This window comes from Dreissena polymorpha, chromosome 2, assembly GCF_020536995.1.
Source record: "Dreissena polymorpha isolate Duluth1 chromosome 2, UMN_Dpol_1.0, whole genome shotgun sequence".
In the NCBI taxonomy this organism is placed as follows: domain Eukaryota; kingdom Metazoa; phylum Mollusca; class Bivalvia; order Myida; family Dreissenidae; genus Dreissena; species Dreissena polymorpha.
In genome coordinates, this window is record NC_068356.1 from 123,770,689 (window position 1) to 123,797,832 (window position 27,144).

The following is a 27,144-nucleotide window of genomic DNA, read 5'->3' on the forward strand; positions in this document are numbered from 1 at the left end:
ATATCCGTTCTTGATATTGAAATAAAAATGCAATTATATATTACATACAACATTTCAATAATGGGAAAAATATATTTTCTCTTAAAATGGTCTTTTCTACGGAATCCGGATAGTGCCATCTATAATCTCGCCCTTCTTTCATCAAGGGCGACACACGACAAACGAAGCGATACACGATATTTTTGCGCGTCACACGAAGCGACACACGATATTTTGCGCGATACACGAAGCGACGCGCGTGAATATACCTCGATATATCGCCTTTTGGGTTACATACACAAGGGCGATATTTCGTGGAACATTCTCGCGCGTCGCTTCGTGTATCGCGCAAAATATCTTGTGTCGTTTCGTGTGTCTTGGGGAAGAGATTTGTATTCCCGGACGTGGTCCAGACGACCCTACGACCAGATGTCGTACTGTGGTCCGAGACAGGGAAGAAGCTCATCGTCATCAAGCTGACAGTACTATGGGAGACAAGGTGTGAAGAGGCTTACGAAAGGAAAGAAGCGAAGTACACAGAGCTCCTAGATCTATGTTAGCAACGAGGCTGGCGTACTTGGCTGTTCCCGGTGAAGTCGGCGCAAGAGGTTTCTATTCCCCGTCAGTGTGCAGACTGATGACAGCAATTGGCGCTACTGGCAGAGATAGAAAAGGGGCTATCCAGAGACTGAGCCAAGCAGCTGAGAGGGTTTCAAGTTGGCTGTGGCTAAGACGAGAGGAGAAGAACTGAAAGCATCAACCGACACACAGTGATTAATCACCACTGTGGGCCCACCGCCACCAGAGTGTTAATGGGAATAGAGGGCCGAAACACTCCACGACGGCGGCATCCATGCTGATGATGTTGGTTGAGAGCATTCCATTATCAACCCATGATAATGTTATGTATACTTAACATTCATATTAAGGACATATAAGATCAAAAGAGTATTCATCATCAATTTCATTAAGTGTATACCATTTACATATTCTGTCATATCTTGATTTGTGTTGTTGCCTTCCAGTTTCTATAAATAGAACACGAGAAGACAATCTAAATTTTGCTATTATATTTCTAAATTTCCAAATTATATTTTTTTCTGATCAACAACATAGATGTTTATCGAACACGTATCTGCATAACATTCCCGATTATCCATCTAAGATCGGCATTATATAAACAATTGTACAACACGGATTGAATTTCAATGATAGGCATTTATTCCCCAACACATAGTACAGAAATGATTATTTAGATGCAAAAATAAAAAAAATATCCATAATTAAACATGTTTATGCTTCTAAACTATTATTATTTTCATTTCTAAAAAGTCACCAGTATATATTCACGCGATGCTCATGAATTCGTCAAGCTAATGAATACAGTAATCCATAACACCCAATTTACCATAGTGACAGTCGTAGATATATGTGACAGCATTGCTGCAGTAGATGTTTGGAATGGCCATTGCGATCCTGTTAGAGACGGACTTAAAAGGGATGATATAATACCACATAACACTCATTGATGATTGTTTGTAAATTCTAAACCCGAAAACATAATGCAGTGAAATAATTTTACAAAGATGCCGGTTTAACGTATTTTAATTCCTAAAATGCTATACATGTTGTGGCCATAGGCGTTATCAGTATTGTTAATATAAACACTGTGAATGGCGTCAATGTCATGCACAAACGGAATTTCGTTTGGTAATAATGTCATTGATAATAATATTAAACACATATCATTACGTTAAATAAAGGAGGATTAAATTGATACAACAGTAATAATACGTGCTTTTCTAAACCTGAAAACAAACACTCCGACAGGCTACCATATCAAGCACAGATAAAGTCCGTACATTTAACACAAACTCTTATTGTATTTTTCAATTGCTGCATGTTCATTTTTGTGAGAATGTATACCAATTGTCAACACTGATAATTTAATTACTTAAACATCAAAGTAAAATCCATATATATAGAAACAATATACAATATCGAACGCAGGCGCTAAAATCCAAACTGCTGCGAACACTCATGCAGGGAATATTGACCTAAGGGTGAATCCTGACACATAAGATATATGTCTGTTACAGTTATACCGTAATAAGAACCGGAGCTATATCGTCGGTTATAGATGCCAAGCCGAGTTCCCTTCTACTTTTACTCATCCAGCTTTTATTGAAGGTCCACCAACACCCTTGACAGTGAAATTAATTCCTGCAAGACGCATCATGAGAAAGTTACATAGACATGTTCATGTAAGAGCGCATAGGGCAAAGTACATGCAGACAAAATCGACATGGGGAGATAATGGTGAAATAAAATCAATTGACTGCAATAAAGCGCTGCACAATAGTTACAAGATGCTGATGTCCATGTTGCTTTCAGGTTTCTTTTATCGGCCACGTTTATTACGACTTCGGACACTTTTGAAAGCGTTTTTGTATGCGCATTGGTCAATATAATTCACCTATTCTTAAAATACAACTTACACTTCAAACGATAAGCGTCATTGTATTAGTCCTCTAAAATTAGATCTTACTATTAGACAGCAACCTTCATTCGTTTCCGTATGAACGTAAAAGTTAACAAATTGAACAAATTAAATACGTTTGACATTGCGAAAGTTTAAGGGTGGAAACAAACTAACGATTTGCATGGTCGTTCCAGAGGCTACACAAATCAAAAAACGTGTAGAACACCCACGTATTTATCGAAAGAGTATTCTCAGTGACAATATCTGTCTTTTCTTCACGAGCCAGGAATCTGTTAAAGGGGCCTTTTCACAGATTTTGGCATTTTTTAACTTATTCATTAAATGCTTTATATTGATAAATGTAAACATTGGATCGTAAAAGCTCCAGTAAAAAATCAAGAATAAAATTAAAAAAAGGAAAAGAACATTGCCCGGAGCAGGTTTCGAACCAGTGACCCCTGGAGTCCTGCCATAGTCCTGAAGTAAAAACGCTTTAGCCTACTGAGCTATTCCGCCGAGTACACATACTTGACGTATTTTATACCTTATATAAGCAATCTTCGTAGTTTCACAAAATTTAACGACAAAAACAGAACTCTCCAAATTATTCAATCGTTTCGCGTTGCAACGCTTTATAATTTTTAGGTTTTAAAATCGTCAAAAGATGCATATAATGGCTATTTTAGACCATGGTAAATGTTCAGTATTACTGTTTCCTTACAAATATCATAACTAAAACGAAAATGTGCGAATCTGAAACAACTTTTTTCAATTTTGTCAATTTACCAAAGCGTGAAAAGATCCCTTTAAAGAAGTTTGTGATGTGAAAATCCACTTTTGCGAGTCCACCTTGGATGCAAAAGTGTTGAGGCGACTTCATGTCTAAATTAGTATCATTTTATTTACCTATTTGCGCATTTTATATTACAAGGTGGCGCACAGTGCTTTGATTCATTTAAGCAATGATTGATTTAATTAAACTTCCATTGCTGTGAATGTATATCAACCTTTTCAACGTAATACGTCTTGACTTTGGTTCCCGACCATTCTGCACATCACCCTTGCGTCCTGAAAATATATATAAATTGTATCAGGTTCATGTTTTCACTCTTAAAACGTTCTCTAAAAATACTTCAATGTGATGATTAGTTATGTGTTCGTCTAGGATCCAAGACAGCCATGGTGGTGTGCAAGATGCTAGGATTTGAAGGAGGGTATATGCTTGGTTATATAATATATTACGTTGAGTACGTTCATTATACTATCAAGTAACTGCTGAGACTGAATCTCGCATGCTTTAGGAACACAACTCTTACTAATGTCAAAATATTTAAAGCTGAAATACATTTAAACCGCAACATTATAAACATTATAATTACTTTTAGAAATATTTCCGTTTACGATGATGGACGATTTGGAAGTGGTATGATGAAAACGCATGGCTACGACTGCAATGGGAATGAAACTGATATTGTCCACTGCAACCAAAACGAGTTTGTCCCGTCGTGTTCCAATAGGACTAGCGTTGGATTCAATTGCTGTAAGATAAACAATTTTGTGATGGAGTATATTTCTTCAGGATTGAAATCAGTACCGGTTGGATGCAAGTGTTTTTACGAACGCAATGAATAATTTGTATTTTTTATAATTTCAAACCTTTAATTACCATTATATTTGCTTTTCTTTTTCGTAACACATATTTAAATTTGTTAATTAAACACGCGTTATATTGCAAGTCTAATATATGACATGCACAATAGCCGATTTAACATCGCCGTACCGCTCCTCTCAAACAAATCATACAAATATATAATGCGGAAGATCTAATGCAGATTACGTATAATAATATAGTTAGTTCCTAGTAAATATGGTGTTTGAAATGTATCACTATGTTAACATGGTAAAATTATTGAATAGTATTCAGTAGAATTTAGATTGTAGTTAAGATTTCATATGCAAATAGGAATGTGTGCTAGGTGAGAACAAATCAAAACAATCCACATCCGCACTGGGTAAACAAGTGAAGTCTTTTCTGACGTGTAAGCGATATCATTTATCAAAAAAGAATAATTTATTCATAACACTTAATGTCTCTTTTTGCTAACATCTCCAAAACTAGGGTAGGTAAGTCAGCTTAACTTTTATTATTTCCCTATTTTAATCCACGTGTTATTTCCCATGAGTTTCCCAAACTTACAATGATATGAAATGATATGCAGATATTGTCTAAATCTCAATAAATCTTGTTTTAAGTTAAGAAAGTTACACTAATTGAACGAATAGTTTCAAATTTAACAAAACGTATTGAAAACTAAGCATATAATTCAAAAACAGTTTAATGTCTGTCTACAAATGGGTCGGTTAACGAATTTGAATAACACATGTTTTTTATTTTATAGTTTTATGTTACGTCATATTCCTTAAGTGATTGCGTTGGCCCCGAGAGTATGATTTATCAGTGCGGGAGTAAGGCATCTTTAAACATATACATTTAAGTGTACTTCACAATTGTATACACCGTTTAGAATCTTACCCAGTTATCATTCCAATCATTGTATAAATAACAAGGCAAAGACAGTTGTCATGATTAATCCTTACCTCGTTATATCAGAGTTAATTTAGAAATGCTGATTTCGTGTTTTAGACTCTATAACACCGATCCGACTTCTTGAGGGAACAGCCATGTTTAATGGACGAATTGAAATTTACCAAAGAGAAAACTCTGCCAACGGGTATTTACGAATTCATATTAATATGTATGATACTATCTCTATGAAAAGGGGTTTAATACATGTGCGCAAAGTGCCGTCCCAGATTAGCCTTTTCAGTCCGCACCGGCTTATCATGGACGACTCCTTCCGCCTTAGCTGGATTTTCGAGGAAGAAAAGTCTTCCTTGAAACGAACATTACAATTAAAGCTGAAAGTTTCGTCCCTGATAAGCATGTGCGGACTTAACAGGCTTATTTGGAACGAAAATTAACGTACATGCATTAAACCTTATTTTCACAGGGCGAGACCCTTATATATTCGAATTAAACTATATGAGTATAAAATGCTGACAATTTAGTGATTGAAACAGTAACGTTTAATTAAATGTATGATTCAATGAATTTAACAAATCAATATTGTTCGGGACGTTTTGGCATGTTTCAGGGATTGGAGAGAAATCTGCTATAATCATCTGACGACAAAGGACGCAATAGTGATGTGCAGAATGATTGGACATCCAACTATGTATGCTTGGCGTTTAATAGTATAACATCTATTTGAGCAACTAGGTTATCATGATAGAAGCTAGCTCTTCTTGTCAATTTGATACATCTTTGTGATTTCAACCATTTTTAGTAAAATAATATTGGATGTCTTTTCGGATATACCATTCATCGCACACATAGTATCCAAATTTGGTTAACATATACTGTACATACAATACGATCTTTATAGTCCGCGGAGGAATAAACTTTATTTCACATTTCTTGGCGTTCATTCGTTTACAGTCATGTTTTATCGCAACTATATAATAAATTGTTATTTAAAACACCACAAACAGTATGTGCATTAAAAGCCAACTACGTTTACCTGTACTTAAATTCAATTTTATCACGTAATTATTTTTATACGGGCGAACTTACCTGAATAAAAATAATTATTACTTGAAAACAAACATGTTTTAGGTATTCACTATTCCATCGACCTATAAACAGATTATAAGTCCCTCAAGAGCGTATTACAGATGTTAATCTCACATTCCTTTGCGTATGTTTGCGCCACACGAAATGATTATTTTTAACTAATCACACTTCTCGAATTTGAGCACACCTTACAACAATAATAGTACTCCTTGAATGAACAATTCTATTAATACATAATAAGTAATCGCTTTTTACTGAGAAAATCAAGACAGCGCTTTGGTGAAGTAACTCCTACGCAACAGAACTTCAAAAATGATGTTCTTACTAAATTAAAATATATATTTTTCATAACCACGCACAACTCATACATTGAATCGACTGCTGTTGAACAATATCCAGTAAAGACCTCCCGCTATCGATCGTGTTTATACTCATACTGATCATGTTAATTTTCGCGCACTAGTTTGCATTTAACTGCACGTTCTCCTCCAGGTACCCTACAATACATCACGCTTTCAACCAGTACAATTCGGATGGAAGATTTCCCACAATAAGTGGTTTCGGATGCTCTGGAAACGAAACCGATATTACCGAATGCACACCTGACAAAGAGTGGACAGCGACTTCGTGCAGTTACAACTACCGAGCGGCGATTAATTGTGGTAAGTGTTATTAAAATGTTCCGTTATGATATGTCCTGCTTGTCGTAGTATATGTGTATTGCAAATACAGATATGCATTAATTTTGTAATGCTATTTCAGGAATTAATTCCACTGTGAGAGTTATGGATGGACCTTCAATAAAAGCTGGACGAGTAGAGGTCTTGTACAACGGAACTTGGCTTGGTATATGTAACCAAAGATATAACTACGATATCACATCGGCAAACATTAATCTTCTTTGTAGACATATGGGATTCAACCAAAGGTGTATACTCCTTATGTTTTGAATGTATTTAAATACAATATTTGTATTAAATAAGACCGTATCACGAATATATCCACACGTACAGTCAGCGCATGTTTACTGCGCAATACTGATTTAGCATTTTGATATTTAACGCATGTTTAACTATTCCATGAGATAACATAATTATTTCAATATATCACATTATTGTTATATGGGACAATAGTATCCAGTTGATTGCAGTGGCTACTTGACGACCCCAACTAAAACTCGAAGTTCAAAGGTCATTCCAAACCTCGCATGCAGCAGTTCTGTATCAGACGTATCCGATTGTCGATCTGGTTTGTGGGGTGTTGTGGATTCATGCACACAGGCAGCAATCGTATGTAGTAAGTAAGACGTACATGTTAATATTGAAAAACCCGTTTATCCATAATTAAGCATAACAAACATTGCCTCATAAATTGTTTTAATCATAAAATTCATCGCATCTACAAAATACGTAATAACATATTCTGATAGATATGAATATATAATCAGACAGCTTTCTGTTTGGAAATAAAAACAATCCTCTATTATTTTACGTCGTACTGTTTAAACATACACACACGTGTGGCAAACAAATCACAGATTCCCCATATATCATTTATGTAGATCACAAAGCACTTAGCGTATTGCAGATAGCAGCATCCGCCTAGTGAACGGCAGCAATGAGAGATCCGGTCGAGTGGAGGTGCTGCATAGGGGTAAATGGGGGACCGTTTGTGCTGACGGTTTTAACGTAACAGAGGCTGATGTTGTCTGCAGAAAAGCTGGCATACGACTTTGGTTTGCTTTTATAATAACCTTGTTATCATGCTTATAAGATGTCACATCAGTAAGTGTCTACAGAGTACTTATAGATCATAGAACACCAACAAGGCTATAACTCAGCTGCGTTATGTATAATAATTTCGCCACTTTCTTTCCAGAAATAATAATACTCAAATTAATTCAGGCAGTATTTATTATTATCACGATAACCATCGTTACTTTACCAGTTTATAATCTCCGAAACATAAAATGACGGCAACACATTTAACTCTAGATTAAGGATGAATGTGGTGAATAGCGCTAAGATTTTCAGGAATGCGTCAGTGCTCGACGATTCCCCTTTCGGGTTTGGTGCGCATGGATACCTTCTTAACAACGTATCTTGCAAATCGAGCGAGCACGATATAGGAGAGTGTCAGAGTTCCCCATGGAATGAAACATATTGCGAAGACGGAAACGTAGCAACCGTTTTATGTCGAGTACTCGGTGCGTAAATATACAATGTACTATTGTTAACGTAAACATGTACTGTTGGCCACTGCATAATAAAGCTTATGTGAAATTGAACGGGTATGTTTGCGTATAAGAGCCGCAAATACGAACATACATTTTTCATTGTATTTCATATTCATATGTGTTTCCTTAACGCATCTCTAGTCGATTTCGCTGTGAATTGATATAATCAAAAAATCAATAAACATAACAATTAGCGAGTTAAGTGGTTTTATTAGTACGACTGTCCATTACGAATATTGAGTTTTATCGACGCACTGGTGCCTGCGACTGCGACAGCGTCTGCGATTTTTTAATTAACAGTCAGGCATAAATTCCTTATCCTGTGACTTCTTGCTACAAGTCATGATTTGGATCAAGGTCAATGTCAATCTCTCTATAACTCAGACGCAGAACAAAGGTTTATCGATGCTGACTTTTGATTCCATTTGAAAGTTTTAAGTTCGTGGACTTTTCATATCTCATGATAGTATTTAAACATTTCGCTGTACGCCCTAACACAATTTCACAACTTATTTTAATTACTCTAGCAGGCATTGACTGTGCTGTTAGTTGAGTTGTTGCCCTTATTTTTAGTTTAGCTAAGGTAAAGGTTTTTGATTAGTTATTTAGTTCAATACAGCATAACTTGTTTCGCTTATGAAATCAGTGTATAATAAAACATCTAGATTACTTTTAAACGGGATATTGGCTATTGCTCAGTTCCCTCAGACGGTAGACGGTGCTATTATTTTCTTGATCAGTTGAACTAAAGTATTTGTTAAACAGTTGTATCACGTTACCGTGTTTTTTATATCAATGCCCCGAAACACTGGGAAAGCTAACATGTCATTCATTTCAAATTGATCCATTCAATACGTTATATTGTGAAAATAAAGCGTTTACTAAACGTGTATGATAATTTTACCTTGGTAGTGACTGGTTGAGTGTGGCTAACATACACACTCTCATTATTTATAAATCAATAAATGTGACCACGCAATTTCTATATTAAGCTTCTTCCGTATTGACCCCTCCCAATATATTTATAACGGAATAAGTTGTGTGGTTTACATTTTAACACATGAATGCATTAGGGCGTTGACATATCTCTTTGTTTAATTGTTTACGTTTCTTATTTGACATTATATCTTGTCATATTTTCGCACTATTAATCATGTGTCCGTTATAGTGATATAACCGCTCATAGGATCAACGAATCATAGGATAATGGTCGATTTTAGAGCGTGTTTTTACATAAACACGGAACAGTATATGTTCACTAACTTTTTATATCGTAAATTCACCCTTAAACGTTCACGTGCAGGTGGACTATTTTCGTAATGAACAAACAAGTTATGATTGCATGGTATCATTTACAGAAACACCAATTCGTCTTCTGGGAGGCAAAACACCGTTCGACGGGCGGGTTCAGTTGCACTTTAAAAATGACTGGAAACCAATATGTTATAGTGGTTATAATGGAAAGATCAGCACAGACGTACTTTGCCGTTTGCTAGAATATAATTTTTCAAGGTATTGTATATTAAGGTCATTGTTTTATTATTGTTTTGTTATTACGTCATGAAAAAATATGTTCAAATCGATGGAGGGGGTAGAGCGTTTTACGTATGTATTAGTCTTATATCGTTTTTTTTTTTGTTTTACTTTGCAGAGATGCAACATATACGAACAACTATGATTATTCCAACTCCTTGCTGAGAGACCTGCAATGCGTTGGAAATGAATCTGACATCTCTCTGTGTCCTTCATCAGACTGGGGATACACTTCTTGCAACAACTATGGACTCACAATCAATTGTTGTATGTTTCAATTATCTTTGTTCTCTGTGTTGCTTTATTGGGTTTTTGCAAATGGTTGATATGTGCCTTCTTCTAACACTATATTGCCACAAATCAAAATATAATGTACAATATGTTAATGTCCAATTCATATTTGCTTATTAAATATGAAAAAATACAACCAACTATGGTTATTCTCAATCCTTGCTTTCAAACTTAAGTTGCAATAAATCTGACATCTCGCTTTGTCCTTCCTCGGATTGGGGCTCCTATAGTTGCTACAACGATGCACTCTTAAGCTATTGTTATATCTTCAAATAATCACTGCTCTCTGCTTTATGTATTCTGCCAAATATAGCAAAAGCCTTTTAATACTTTGCAATAGCCATTAAAATAACACGTATATTATTTTGTTGTAAAATTCCTGTTGTCTAATAAAATATGAAAATTGCTTCATTTATTTATTATTTCATCATTCTTAAGATAACACGTTACTTTAATATTTTCAGTGTCGCCTATATATCTTGATGGCGGCTCAAATCCGCATTCGGGATTTGTAAATGTGCAGAAGAACGGACGTAGCGTTTATATGTGTGCTGATAATTTAACTGCTGAGACCCAGGCTGTCATGTGCAAAATGCTGTTCAACATCACCAGGTTTGTATTTTCTAAATAGTTGAAAATAAGATAGGTCATCTGATTCTCTAAAACCGTTTCAAAAACAAAGCTTTATTCGGTTATACTTATAATTGTATGCTGCATAGAAGTGTTTGTTTAATTGATAAGGTACGATTTGTCTGTGCAATGCGACTGTACTTTCTATACCCGTCATGTATTACTGCATTACTTTATTTACATTAAAGGGATTATACATTAGTTGATCAACCGTATTTCAAGGCTGGGGTTGCGTCCGGTTCAGTTGTTGACAATATCCAGTGCACGGGTATTGAGGACGATTATCAAATGTGTCCATCATCGGACTGGTTTTCAAATTCAAATTGCAAGAATCCAGCTTTTCTAAGATGCAGTAAGAAGCCGTTATTCTTGTAACGATAAAGTTATGTTTCGTCAAGAATATCGGACGCGATTTTTATGTTTATAATGATTTGTGTATTACTTTGCGTTTATAGAAACATTGACAAAACTTGAATCTTAATCTATGTTAGATACACCTGTTCGTCTCCGAGATGGAAGAAATATTTATACAGGAAATGTGGAGGTCTTCATTAACAAGACATGGTCAAACGTATGTTTCGACCCTTCTCGCAACGCTATGAATGCAAAGATGTTCTGCAGAATGTTGGGTTACAATTACGGGTATATTTATTTCTAGTAATATTTATGGCCATGCGTTCTTTCATGATAATATTGTGATTTAATAAGGAAAATACTCATTGTTATATGTACATATTTATTTGTTTCTAAGACTAGCTCAGTCTAGCAATATGACCACGCGCAACATATCAAATCTGTTACTTACCTGCGGCGGTAGTGCAGACGATATTTCCAAATGTGAAGGAATCAACGAGACAAATTGCGCTTCAATTCTTTCAATTTCGTGTCGTAAGTATTTATTTTACTTATGGCTTAGTTCGAGTATAATTATTATCTTCGTGCTTAACCAAAGTCAGTATATATCGCAAACTGTTATTGTAACGAATGTCTTATTTTCAACAGCGACTTCGTTACAACTACAAAATGGAAGAACAAGGTACATGGGGCAAGTTATTGTTCAAATCGGTGAATATGAGAGTACAGTAGACAGATTTGATGGCGAACAAACTTTAAGGACTATTTGTAGACTTCTTGCCATCAATTTCACTAGGTAAAGTTGCATTATTGTATATAACACGAGGTCCGTTATTATGTTGTTGATTTTTCTTACATACTACCCAAGTATTCGCTAGTTTTAATGTGATTTTGATGAACACAGAGAATGTATTGTACTTGATATAATGCATGTATATGAACTTTAAGTAGCAATCATTACCAATACAGAAGTTAAATTTAGCGTGTATATACAAGTCAAAATTGATGCTTGAAAACTGATGTACATTACAAATTATCTTAATATTTAGTAACTACCAACCATCGTCAATGGACTATCTCCGTCAGAAAATGAAACACCGGGTTGCACGGTTACAAAACATTAAGTGTTTCGGAAATGAAACTGACATTGTTGAATGTCTGGAGAGCACAGTATATTCTGGAGCAACAGGAACCTACTACACACATGGAATTAGTTGTCGTGAGTATTTGTGGCCGAGTGTGTTTCATAATGTATAGGTTTCTTATGCTACGCATAAAGAATCCGGAATTGCAATTTGAGATTAGTCTGTTAATGGACCTTTTATATTCGCGTCGAGGATTATAATAGTAACAAAATGAACACGTTATAAGTAAAAACGTTTATCAATTTGAACCCATTGCAAATGTAGCTGTGGTGTATATTTGACTAAAATAGTTCAACTGATTATTAAAGATTACTGAAAGCAGCTTTAGATAGTTACTTATTAATCTTTGGATTTGAGGTTTGTTATATCACTTACTGAGACATGTAATACGTGTTTTGTTTATAAAGATACAAAAGATAGAACGGGATTGATTAAAAAAAAATACAATATAGTTTAAATTTAAAATGTGACGGTTGTATTGCCATAAAAATTATCCGTAATTGACAATAAGGTGTAAAACTATTCATTTGTTTAATAGAGACACCAATTCAGCTAGCTAAAGGTAAAAGTTTTATATCTGGAAAACTAGAAGTAAATCTTAACAAAACATGGCTGTCAGTATGCTCGGACGGCTTCAGTTTAAATGATGCGTACGTCATATGTCGAATGCTAGGACACACGCATACCAGGTAACCATGCTATTTAATTCTTACTTTTAAAGATTTGGTACTCTATGCAAACAAATGAAACTATTCAGAAAAATAATTCGTGTGTACTTATAATAGAACGCACATAAAATACATTCGAATACTTTCATACAATCAGAAACGCAACACTTTCATTAGAACCAATCAACGGTACCCTCGTCGATGGCGGATTTTCATGCAATGGGGTCGAAGATGACATTTCGCAATGTGCTGGATACACTGAGAAAACATTGGAAGCATGTGGAAGCAAAATGGCGATACATATCAACTGTCGTAAGAATTTATATATCGAACGAAAAATAAAGGTGTATATGTAAATGATTCAAGTATAGAAATTGTGCTTCAAATAATGTATCTTTGCACAAGAGCATATATAGAAAACGTTAAAGCATGTATGCGTTTTTAAGATTTTGTTTCAAAATATCCACTATTATTCTTTTATTTTCTGTATTAAGATTGTAACGACTATATCTGTCAAAAAGTCACCGCGAGTTATTATTTGCTACAGTCATTTTAGGAAAGAGCTTAATTATAAAAAATGTATTATTTTAAGGTATTTTTAAACAAATATTGATACAAAAATATACAAAATACAATTCAATACATCATTTTAAAGTAAGATATAATAAATGGTATGTTTACATCGAAAATTTGATTATGTAATTGATTTTTTCCGCTTTTCAATTATAAAAATTCATTTACTCATCCACCACTTAAAAATTGCATATTTTCTCTCTTTGAAAGTAAATTTGTCGTTATTGTAAGCATTATAATATTGTTAATCAGCAATCAACGTTTATTCTAGAAAAAAATAAGTATAACTTTAATGCCACACGAAGTAATTAGTTTGTTTAAGATCATACGATAAAGTTAAAAAAAAAAACACAACAACAACGTACAGTTAAGTGGAAAGGATCGTACATAATTAATTTGTAAAACTGTTAACTGATTATGTGATAAATCTCACATACCATCTAACAGTTGCTGTACGCCTTACGTCAAGCATATTTTGCTTTAAGAAACGATGGTCCGTCTTAAGGGTGGTCCCTCGTCAACCAAAGGTCGAGTTGAAGTTTTCTACAATGGTAACTGGGGGCCTATTTGTCGAGATACAACCAGCAGCAATGTAGCAAACATTATATGCCGATCTGCTGGATTTAGATATACGTAAGTTAGTGGTTTACTGGAATGGGGAAATGCTATATCAATATGATTGAAGGTTTGGTAAACAATAACTTGAGAAACAATAATACAAATACATTTTTTATTTTGAACTATTTGCGACCTTGGTAACACTAAATGTGTGTTTATAAGTGCCTATGATTACAGTCAAACTATCATACAGTTTATGATTCGACAGGACATGTAAACCGCGTCATATACTTGTTAGTAAGAATAAATACAGCATGAAATTCCCTCGATTCATACTCATTTATAAGATGTAGCAACAACATTGCTTACGGCTGAATAACTGCTGAAGGGTTTGATTGATTTAGATATGGCCACGTACAATCCATTTTCACATACAACAACAAGACATTTAGCAGCTATACGATATCGCGACTTTCGTGTACAGGATATGAAGAAACCATAACTGAATGTAGTTCTGATAACTGGATGACTGGTTCGTGCAGTAATTCGGCTCCACTTGAAGTTGAGTGCCGTAAGTATATATGTATATCTGTCTGTTTATGTATGTATGTATGTATGTATGTATGTATGTATGTATGTATGTATGTATGTATGTATGTATGTATGTATGTATGTATGTATGTATGTATGTATGTATGTATGTATGTATGTATGTATGTATGTATGTATGTATGTATGTATGTATGTATGTATGTATGTATGTATGTATGTATGTATGTATGTATGTATGTGTGTGCGTGCGTGCGTGCATGTATGTATATATACATGTACACGTGTGCGCATGTTTGTGTGCGTGCGTGCGTGTGCGTGCGTACGTGTGTGGGTGGATGAATGGGTGTGATGGTGTTTTTGGTTGAATGAATGGATGGATATAGTACGTACGTACGTTCGTACGCACGCGAATACGAACGCACACACGCACGAACGTATTTGATAGTTCGTTGGTACGTGATCTTTTTTACGTTCTTTTGTTTGTTCGTTTATTGTGGGTGTGATTGCGTAGATGCGTTTGAGTATGTGCGTGTGCGCGTCTTTGCCTGCGTTCTTTCGCTGTCGTGTGCACGTGCGCTTATGATTGTGAATGCCTGTATGTATGTTTGTTTACCATATCAGGGACCCGGACATCACTTCAAGCGGGTGTAAATAAATATTTTGGTTGGGCTCAACTTGAGTTTCAAGATCCGTACACAACTAAATATGGGACCATTTGTGGAACTGGATTTTCTGGCAAAGAAGCTGACGTCATATGTAATATAGTTGGTGCCCCGACATACGGGTGAGATAATTACACTGTTAAACATATTTTGATAGAATGTGATGTCAATTTTCAACACGATATATTCGATTATGCGTATTCTGAACGGCTAAATAAAATACTTATTTTAAGTAAAGACAGCGACATTTGCGTTTTAGAAATGCAACTATCTACCCAAACAACAAATTTGGAAGTTCCTCGTACAACTTTGTTATTGAACAACTGAACTGTTCTGGCAAAGAAAACGATCTCCAAGAATGTCAGTCCAAGCCTTGGTCTGAGACGTCGAATACGTGCACCTCCAGCAACAAGGCTGTGGCGATTAACTGCAGTAAGTTTAATGTAAACTGATATACCCTATCAATATCCGATAAAAAAAAATCTTTAAACAAATATGATAAAAGGTGCCCCCTTATTTTCGAACAAAAGCGTGATTGATAGTTTGTATGATAATATGACTTAAAAATTCGGACATAATTGTTCACACAAAACATTTGCTTGATGTTGTTAAAAAGCAATACTAGTATGCTTTTATATATAAGTATATGAATAATTAAAATTCATAAAATGTATCATGAGACAAGTTGACAACTTTGGACCAGCCGTAAAGTTTTGCCAATTGACTCTACAATGCAGATCAATGCAGGAAACACTTATCACTTAATAGTTATCACTGCATTTCCCGCTTTGTCTAGGTCAAGGTTGGTAATTGGGGATTTTAACCGGTTAAACGCATGCCGATCAAGATTGGCCCCGCAAAGCATATCAGAGTAAACAGTAATTTAATAGCACACCATTGCAGTTCAAAAATAAACATTTATACGAGAAAAGAATTTTATTTATGGTGTATTTGCTATCAAACTTGAATTTGTTTGATGTATGATGAAATGAAGAATATACTAGTTTAAGATAAATCCCTTCGTGATTACGAGATTTCAGAATCAAATATCGAAATGTATTTCATAATAAACCCATAGGAATTAGTGTAAAACGCCGGTTGCATAGTTTGGATGTACAACTACAATATTAATATTTCATTGATTTGATTTTTTAAATGACAAATAGTCCATTTAATATACGTTTTATAAAAAGCTACTAATTTTGACATGCCTCTATATCGTTTTCAAAAACTTATACGAGTACCTAAAAGGTTGGACAAACAGCCTTTCCCAGTTTTTGTAAATTTACGAAGAAGACTTATAAGATTATATTATTCACGAAGAAGACTTACAAAGTATTATATTGTATAAAGTTGTTTTTGTTTTTTAAATAATAAAATTATATAATTATGAATTTGTTATTACAAAACAGAATATTTGACATTCAAGTTTAAAATAAAACATAAATCTTACCATATTGTTAACTGAATATTGTTTGAATCCGCTATTTATATTTATGGCTTGACGAACAATAATTGAGTGTAACAACGTAAATCAATAATTGTGAGGTGATTGTCTAAATGTTTTACATTTAACTATTTTTATATTTTAATATTGATGATTGGTGAAAACATATTTGTTGAGCATGTATATTAGGAAAACTACACGATGATAAGAAAACAAAACAGAATTACAAATTATTTAGAATTAAAAAGAAGGAAGGTGCATAGCATAAAGATTTTAAGCAAGGCAGTTTTTTACGAATACAGAAAAACTGTAGCCTTTGCGAGTCGCTCTTCCTCGAAAAAGCAAAATACATAAGTAAAATCGTGTTTTCTAAGGAGCCACGGTTAGGGCTTATAGCTGTTTCATGTTGTGCGATGAATGAAATGATAAAACAAGAGAATGATAACTTATGATTTTGCTCTGAAGTGAAAAGGTTTGATTCGCTATGGGTTGGAGGCAATTTTGTGTTTAAAATTTGTCAATTATTTTTCCAACAACTATACTTCTATACTTACATGCTCTCTTGTGTACAATTCGACCATATTCATGACGTCAGAGTATACGAAATGTTAAGACGTTAATGCAAATTTCGAATACATTGTGTATAATCTTAGAACTAAATCATAGATCTAAGAGCATTAACTTAAAAGAACATGTGTTAAATGCAGCATAAGATCGTTTTATCATTTCCAATATTGTCATATCACATAATAATTTTTATATTACAACTCATGAAATGTTATAAGGATTTTTTATCGACATAAACCAAATGTCATAAAACTCAATCGGCTGTATCCAGTGATTAGTGAGTGGTTTAGCGAACACCATCGCTTGCTTCTTCGTGCTAGTATTGTATACTCGTGCATTCTTGGTACACTTGAAGTTGACATTTGTAATTAATGGTTATCAAGCCCACATAAGGAACTGACCTACAAAAGGCACTTAACGGAGAAAATAGTATACGATCACAAATACGTTTGATGAACTGAATCATAAAAAAATCGAGAAGTGTATACCGAAACATGAAACATGTTCTTAGTTCCAAACCTTCAAAGAAATACTCGAACCCAGCTGGGTCAACAATGTTTTTTAAAAACGAATGCTGCATTTCTTAACTCAATTATTTTAGATATTTGTGATTTTAACCTGGGACGGAAGAAGGCGGCGAATGTTGACAAAATTCTATTTAACAATTAAATAAGCCTTTGTTGATTTAGAACCTTCTTAGTCTGCATCGGATTGAAACGCGTGTTCATGACGTGAAAGACTGATCTATAATATTATTACATCTTTCATTCCGTTGACGTTCTTGAGAAATGAATATGCAGTCGCACATTCTGTTCAATAATAAGATTATATTTTAGGACCAAACACGCCGATCAGATTACGAGGGAACGATCCCAATAAGGGAATGGTTGAAGTCTTTTTCGACGGCGCGTGGTATCTGATGTGCGCATACACATTCAGCTTCCGGGAAGCTGCCGTCGTTTGTAATAAACTTGGATATAAAATCGGGTATTTTATGTTTACAAATAACTTAAAACTGATTACATGGATCAACAATAAACATTTGCACGCTTAGCTTAATTGAGGACATTCTCGGAATAATAATAATATAATAATAATAATAGTAACAATACTAAAATAATAATAATAATAATAATAATAAATGTAATAATAATAATTATAAATCCAAATAACGATACTACTACTACTACTACTACTTATACTACTACTACTACTACTACTACGACTACTACTACTACTACGACTACTACGACGACTACTACTACTACTACTTCTACTACTACTACTACTACTACTACTACTACTACTACTACGACTACTACTACTACGACGACTACGACTACCACTACCACAACCACTACCACTACCATCCACTACCATTACCACGACTACGACGGCTACTACGACCACTACTACGACTACTACTACTACTACTACTACTACTACGACTACTACTACTACTACTTCTACTACTACTACTATTACTACTACTACTACTACTACTACTACTACTACTACTACTACTACTACTACAACTACTACTACTACTACTACTACTACTACTACTACTACTACTTCTACTAATACTACTACTACTTCTACTACTACTACTACTACTACTACTACTACTTCTACTACTACTACTACTACTACTACTACTACTACTACTACTACTACTACTACTACTACTACTAATAATAATAATAATAATAATAATAATAACATTAATAATTCTTATCAATATTATTATTATTAATCAATTTTTATTCAAGGACACCTGATATTCATTCTGGATTTAGTGAAAATGTTATCATATATGGTATGAACTGCCAAGGAAACGAGACTGACATTTCTCAGTGCCAGTTTCAACGCCAATCTGGGTACACCTATCCGTGGACTCCTCAAGACTGTTGGTATCACGGTGCATCATACCGATATGCTCGTGCAGGCGTTATATGTAGCAGTAAGTTAACATACGTTTTGACATTGTTTCCACGCACTAAGATACACACATGCAGTCAAATAAGTATTGTTTTAATGCATACGTGTATATTAAAACGTGTAGTTTAAGTGTGAGCTTGATATAAATCGAACAAATAACTTATTTGAATACTTAAAATATTACCTTTACTGACTCTTATTGGGGCATTACGATAAGATCGTAAGAACCACCAGATCTATTTGTTTAGTTGCATACGATAAGACAAACTGCGTTATCAAAGTTTTAACTGGTATGTTTATACCACTAACACACAGTCCTGGTTATTGCATATCATTCGAACGTAAATAGTGACTAAATAATTCAAAAGATGCACATATACGTACCTAACAATCTGTACAATCTTTACAAATTAAATAAGGGCGTCCATATGAATGCTAAATTAATAACGCATTTTTTTTTTAAATATACAATTAAAAGATTGCTTCTTTCCAAAAGCATTATGTCGTTGTTGTTTTTATGTGGTCTGCCACAACTAATTCAATGAAGGTTATGTGTATTGAAAAGGGCGGTCATATGTTATAGTTGTTTTTCCAACAATATTATATTATCGGCATCTATCTCACATCATCTATTTTAATGGATTCAATTTGGTATTCCATATCAGTTCAACTAAATTCCATCTAAACTAAAATAACAAACATTTTAAAAGCAAGGCTCATACTGGTTGACTGATAGGCATTTTAATTTGGATTGTGTCTTTGGACTTGTCTTTAGAAGATAAACACATCACTAATAATAGTATTTAATTCTTATTTACAGATAACCGTGTAAGACTCATCAGCAACATCAACAACTACCAGGGACGAGTGGAGTTCCAGTACTTCGGTGTTTGGGGAACTGTTTGCAACAAACACTTTGATCAAGAGGACGCGCGAGTCGTCTGCAAACTGGCTGGGATCGATAGTGCAGGGTTTGTTTTAATTTTATTAGCATCAACTTGTTTTAATTGTCCGCTTCACACATTGCCCAGTTCCCAATGTTTCATTGTTTGAAAGATTTCCAAAATAAGACAATTTTGTATTTACATGCGCGGATAACTCCTCGGGAAAATATGAATAAATACTATTTTATAAATGAGAAACCTTCATTTGAAACATTAACGATTATTAATTTGGAGTCTTTCTTTTGGAATAATTCAGAGTCGTTTTGTTGATTTTGTTACGACATCGCGTATTTCTCTCCTCAGATGACATTCAGCACAGCATTATTTTTTTATACCATATCGATCGAAGGTTATGCGTTAAGCTTTAACTCCATAAAACACTGGTTGGCGTTCCACACTTTGCAATACATTTTGTAATAGTATTAATTTATAATAAATCTACTTGAATTTAGTCCCCATATAAAAATATGTCATGTTATGCTGTTGGATTGAATGCTGGTCCTGTTATCGTATCATAGTGGGTGGTTACTGCGTACTTTGTAAAAACAATTAGTTGTTTTGTGTATGCAAGCAATGTGTGTATATATTGATGCAAACAACCAGGCCTAGCTGACTTTCGAAAACGTTAAAACAAACCCTCCAACACTTGATTCAATAAACAACTTGGACGTCGTACAGATGTCTTTTTCTTTTTCGACTACATATTCCGCCTTCCAAGGTCACTGTCCGTCCTACATTATCCTGTATACATTTGCGATCACATACGTAATGACAACACAGAGATGTTGCACCTAAGTGCAAAAAAGTTAATGGTCGTGCGTTCACATGAGAATGGTTAAAATCAGTCTTAAAGGACAATAAAAATGTTATTGCAATTTTGGCCGATATTAATTCTATTGTATTACCCGTATCGTTGCGGGAATTAGTTATCGTTCAAATCAATGAAAATCGAAAGTTTAATTTTGTAATCATGATTTTATATGGAGACTGCTTGTATCATATTAATTTGATTCCCTCTGTTCCTTCTGTGAAGATAAACCCTGATCTGTTAAAATTTGATTACTTCCGTTATAGCGAAGCTGAAAATATAACAAAATGGCCTCTTAAGTCAGTTCTTTACAACAGGACTATAAAGGACGTATTATTTAAATAAAACAACAACTCAAATAAAACATACAAACCATTGAAATAACTACCATACCGAATATATTGAAACTTGACATAAGATCGATGACTCGGTAGCGGTTCGATTAAAAACATACGGCCCAAACTTACCATAAGCTATTTTCTCAATGTGTAACTGTAATATGGACAAAAAAATATAAAGATACATGAGACAACAATGTCATTTCTTCTTTCTAAACACAAAATTGTTGTTTTGCATTCCGTACACGAAAACCATCAAATTCTATTGAAAACATGTGTTTAATCAACAACTGACATGTGGATGATCAACTTCTCAACATACAAATTTAGTTTGATTATTTATGTCTGTTTGGTAAGTTTAAAATAAATGTTCTGTGTAGGTTCTTTGCGTAACACATATTAATTACAGAAACTTCACGATTCACACACATGTTTACAAGTTTGGACAAGGGTCAGGTAACCTGATTGTAGAAGACCTTCACTGCAACGGAACTGAGACAGATATCGACGAATGTGCCTCGTATCCGTGGAAGGAAAATTCTGCACAACCCGCTTGCAATTCGCATTCCTTAGATGTCGGAGTTAACTGTAGTAAGAACTTAGTTGTTTGGGTTTGTGACATTCGCTTCGTTATGATGAGCTTCCTTGCACTATAATTATTACACACTACATCCTATTGCGCGACAGGACGTCTATTTGTAGCCGTTGTATTTTTTTAGGACCTAATACTCCTATGCGCCTAGTAGGCGGAACAAACTATTCTGGAAGAGTTGAAATCGAGTATGAAGGCACTTGGGGCACGATCTGTGACAGAGGTTTCGATATAAATGATGCAAAAGTCATTTGCAGAATGAAAGGATTCAATACCGAGTAAATATTGTTCTATTTATATTATCTTTAAAACGTCGTCGTTGCTTTAATTAAAATGTCCGTTTTTAATAAAGAGCATTTTTTCAAATTTGCAATATGAAGTTTTCTAAAAATAGTGTCAGAAACTACATGGTTAATTTGTCATTTTCAGGAGTATTGAAATACGTTTAAACGGATTTTACGGAAACGGGAATGGCAGAATATTTATTTCGGATCTCCTATGTACTGGTGATGAACCAGACATTTCCGAATGTAACGTGGGTCGTCGATGGAACAATACAAATACCCTTTGCACTAACATCAACGACGTAGCCGTCCAATGCAGTATGTATAACGTAAATGTATATTTCTTTTACTATAAGGAGATAATTAATATAATAATGATTCATTCGCGTTTTGTCTCACAGACACACCCGTACGAGTACGAGATGGTCTAACATTTTATTCCGGAATCGCCGAAGTTTATATCCATGGTGGATGGCGACGAATATGCAAAGACAACTTTACGATACAAGATGCACTTACACTGTGTACTCTGGCCGGGAAAAGAGATGATTATAATGGGTAAGTATGAATGTTTCATCTCATTCAATATGCTTTTATTAAGGCTGAATACCACAACTAATATTGTTCGATATAACCGCAATACATATTGTAGGAACGTGACGATTCATAACCAGGATTTCGTCAATATGCCGTTTGAATATACGCCTATTGGAGAATTTGGTTGCAATGGCAATGAAGAGGATCTTTATGAATGCGGTTCGGGCCAGTGGGTGAAGTCACTAACGGCGTGTCCTAGCGGAGAAAACGTTGCTCTCAATTGTCGTAAGTTTCATGAAATTTATATGCTGAGAAACTATGTAGTTAGATACGTCTGTGCTTGAAGCCTTTATATTTATCATTAAGTCTCGGTAATAATGGCATTTTTGTTGTTGTTATTTTTATTGCGTTTTTGTTAAAATCCTTGTGTCGTTGGTCATGTTATCACGATAGGTGTGATATATACCACAATGGCATCCAATGACTTTAAACTGTTAAAACAGGCTTTCCCATAAGAATCAAATCTAAATCAAATATATGTAATACTATGTACTTTGTCGTTCATGTCAGTCAAATAAAATCAGCAACTAATTGTTTCTTTTGAAAGGGTGCATTATTATTAACAAAAGTTATGTGCGAGATTAAGAAGAGTCCCTGTGCATTAACCTCACTATGCGTCGGGGGTTTCCAGTTTTATATAGACTTATATTGTGAATATATAACAGTCCGTTCAAGAAGTCCTCTACTAAGTTCAAAGAGTAATAACAGACCAACCCCGGGTTCACATGTTTCTCGTTGACTTTCTTTATGGAAAATCTGAAGCAACAAAGCTCAAGGTTTTCAATTATTACGGTATATAACACATATTGCTGAAATAATACCATTGAGGACAAAACTGGACCCGCCACGGAAGTTATCGGTTTTAAAAGGATTATATATATATAATTTATAATATATATATATATATATATATATATATATATATCTATATATATATCTATATATATATATATATATATCTATATAGAGAGAGAGAGAGAGAGAGAGAGAGAGAGAGAGAGAGAGAGAGAGAGAGAGAGGAGAGAGAGAGAGAGAGAGACAGAGAGAGAGAGAGAGAGAGAGATTTTGAAATATATTTCAGTTTGGTACGACGTTGAAATAAACATTGCTCGCCTTTCTGTTCATTTTTTCAGAGTTTGAACGTAGAACTTGTAACCGATATGTAAGAGCATGAAATGTATATGTAATGACAAACTTCAATACATGCCAAAATCTGTGAAAAGTCCAATATGTAAGAGCATGTAATATATATGTAATGACAAACTTCAATACATGCCAAAATCTGTGAAAAGTCCCCTTTAAAAGCACACACTTTACGCAAATAAAGATTACTTTCTGATTTTCGGAAAAAATATGCTGACGTTGTTTACATTTTTGCTTAGATACATGACAGCAACCATTTCTGAAGAAAGTAAACCAAGATTTTAATATATATGCGATTTTAATATATATGTACATGCTAAGACAGTTTGTTAAAATGCAATACTGTACCTGAAATTGCTGTGATATTTTATTGATTTTTTTTTTATTTCCGATATGTAAGAGCATGCAATGTATATGTAATGACAAACTTCAATACATGCCAAAATCTGTGAAAAGTACCCTTTTAAAAGCACACATTTTACACAAATAAAGATTACTTTCTGATTTTCGGTAAAAATATGCTGACGTTGTTTACATGTTTGCTTAGATACATGAAAGCAACCCATTCCTGAAGAAAGTAAGAAAGTAAACCAAGATTTTGATGATGGCTTGCAATTTGTTAAGATTTTTTTTAAATTGTATATGAGTGGGCAATTATCAATAACAACTTTTCAATTATGAAGTCCCGGTAGGAAGCCAATATGATTATCTGAATGTTTTGTAACAAGTCAATTTGGACTTATGTAAGAGTTTCTGGTTAATTTCAGATTTAGATTTTGAAATATATTGTAGTTTGGTACGACGTTGAAATAAACATTGCTCGCCTTTCTGTTCATTTTTTCGAGTTTGAACGTAGAACTTGTAACCGTTTAAAATTATTTAGAAGCCTTTGTCGTCCACCAATCACAGGGTTATACATTTTAAACAGTTGAACACCTATAAAAGATAGAAATTATTGTTACCACCCGATTTTCTTTCATTTAATTGTGCATCAACAATGTAGTAAACAAAACGGAAATTTAAAAAACTCAATAAAAATCACAGCAATTTCAGGTACAGTATTGCATTTTCACTAAAAGGAATTTATTGTCGTGTACTTTTTAGAAGTATTAATTAATATAAACAATCTATTTACTATAATGGATCTTTGCTCATCACATCCATATTTATGCTCTCTTGGATTAAAGATAATTTTAAAAAGAGAACGTATCTATAAAAATAACATTATTGATCGGAGCAATGACGTACATTTTATTTTGTTTGCTAAACAACACGAGTTAAAAAAAACTCTAAACGATATATCAAGACTAACCTTTTCTAATTACGCGCAATTTTGTATTTATACATTATTTTTTTGTAATTGCATCAAAATAAATCTTACAGTGTCATGCGATCATCAGTTAGCGATTGGTTAGCAAATTCGAATGAATGATCCAATCCGACTATTCCTTAATTAATCGCAGTTATTTTTGTCCCACTTTTATCGATTACTGTTTCTAAATACAAACTTTCGTCAAGGGTTACGAGTGTTTATTAACATATTATTATTTGAGCGAGAACTATAAGTGTTGATAAAATGGCGAGTTTGTTCCTGCGGATTATTACGCCCTTGGTTGTCGTCGTTGTCCTCTGTTCAGGTTTGGCCGAAGGTCAGTCTTCCATTGAGACCCAGCAGCACTTTGAGCTGGAAAACGTTTTAAGCGATGATCAACAAGACTACTGGGTCTGGCGATCTGAAGCGTACAACCAAAAGACCCTACGCCTGGACAGAGCACACACAATCGAACTCAGACTATGTATTGAACCCTTCAACCCCAATCAAAAAGTTTTGATCGTGGTGTCAGACATACTCTATTCAAACGATGGCCCATCGGACATTGTGTATCTTAAGATCAATGGACAGGCGATCGGTAATTTTACTACAATTGAACAATGGGGAAGCGGCTATGAGTGGAATATTTTCCGTAATTCTAAAGTAATCGGACCGTCAATGAGCGTTGAGAAGGGCAATTTCATGCTGGCGATTGAGGTGGAGACAGACAAATGGGGCGTGGAGTTGGACAGGATTCAAATCAATGCAGAGAATCATGATCCGACGAAGAGAATGTTTTGCGGGGCAGCCCTTAAGAAAAAGACTTTTTAAGAGTTAAATTTGTATGTTGCAACGGACGCTTTCCCCGGAGGATTTTCTACAAACTATTTTTACTGCGATATAACATTATGTGCTGAATTTTTGATGCGGGGTTTTTGATGACAATTATTATTTAATAATTTTAAAACTGTTAGCTTTACACTTTTCATAGAATTGTACTTAATATAATGTATTTTTATTGTTTAATTTGTATAAGTAGCATTCGCTATAAAGCATTTTCTTTACGCGTTGAACATGTGCTCATGTTCGTTGTGGCTTTTTATTCAAAAATTTAATAGTATTCGAAATGTTTATTTGTGAAATTAAATAAATTAAATAAGTTTTTTTGTAAGATTATTACAGGGTGAAGGATCACGTGTCTTTGTTGGGTTCCAAATTTAACGTTACTGGATATATATAGACACACCAGTAAGTGCTGTTTTTTGCGAAATAACGTTTGAAAATAATTTTTCTTAAGAATTTCAATTAGTGCATAAAATAAAGATTTGTTGCTGCTGATGGCAATGTAAAATTCATCAGAATAACTTTTATTTAAAAAGTGTTTGTTCTTGATACAAAAATCCACGTATGCTGCACGTTTACGCTTCACGCAACGTGAAATTTTGTCACCGATTCCAGACGTATTCAATGATTTATTCTTATTCCTTAAGATATCGGAACAAACTGCAAGACAAACTGTCTTTTATGCGCTAAAGATTGTTGCAAATGTATTTCATTAACTTGAGATATTTGCAAAAATAAAGAGCTTAACGGTGCTCTTACATTCCGCTAAGCTCGTGTGTAAACCTCCGAAAAAAGCAGTTGATTCTGCACCCTGTAAGCACATCAATTCGTCACATAATTCAGATGTTTGAATTCCTTGTCGTTGAAGCATGATGAATGTTTTATTATCCATGTTTTCTATTTTCATAAAAGCCATAATAATAGTCAAGTTTCTTGCTGAAAGATTCGTCACATTTTAAAACGTTATTCGGTACTTCATAACATATATGAAAAACAAGATAAACAACATTTAATCTGTTTGCCGTTTTCGT

General features: G+C 34.2%; 1 protein-coding gene and 1 long non-coding RNA gene across 4 annotated transcripts in view; both read left to right on the forward strand.

Annotated features, from left to right (window-relative positions):
• The window catches only part of LOC127868846 (uncharacterized), a 179,708-nt gene that overhangs the window by 126,228 nt on the left and 26,336 nt on the right, over positions 1-27,144 (forward strand). The window lies entirely within an intron of this gene.
• LOC127868864 (uncharacterized) lies at positions 10,626-11,419 on the forward strand. Its single transcript, XR_008044278.1, has 3 exons — positions 10,626-10,767; positions 10,974-11,137; positions 11,277-11,419. It is a non-coding gene; the product is annotated as an uncharacterized LOC127868864 (long non-coding RNA).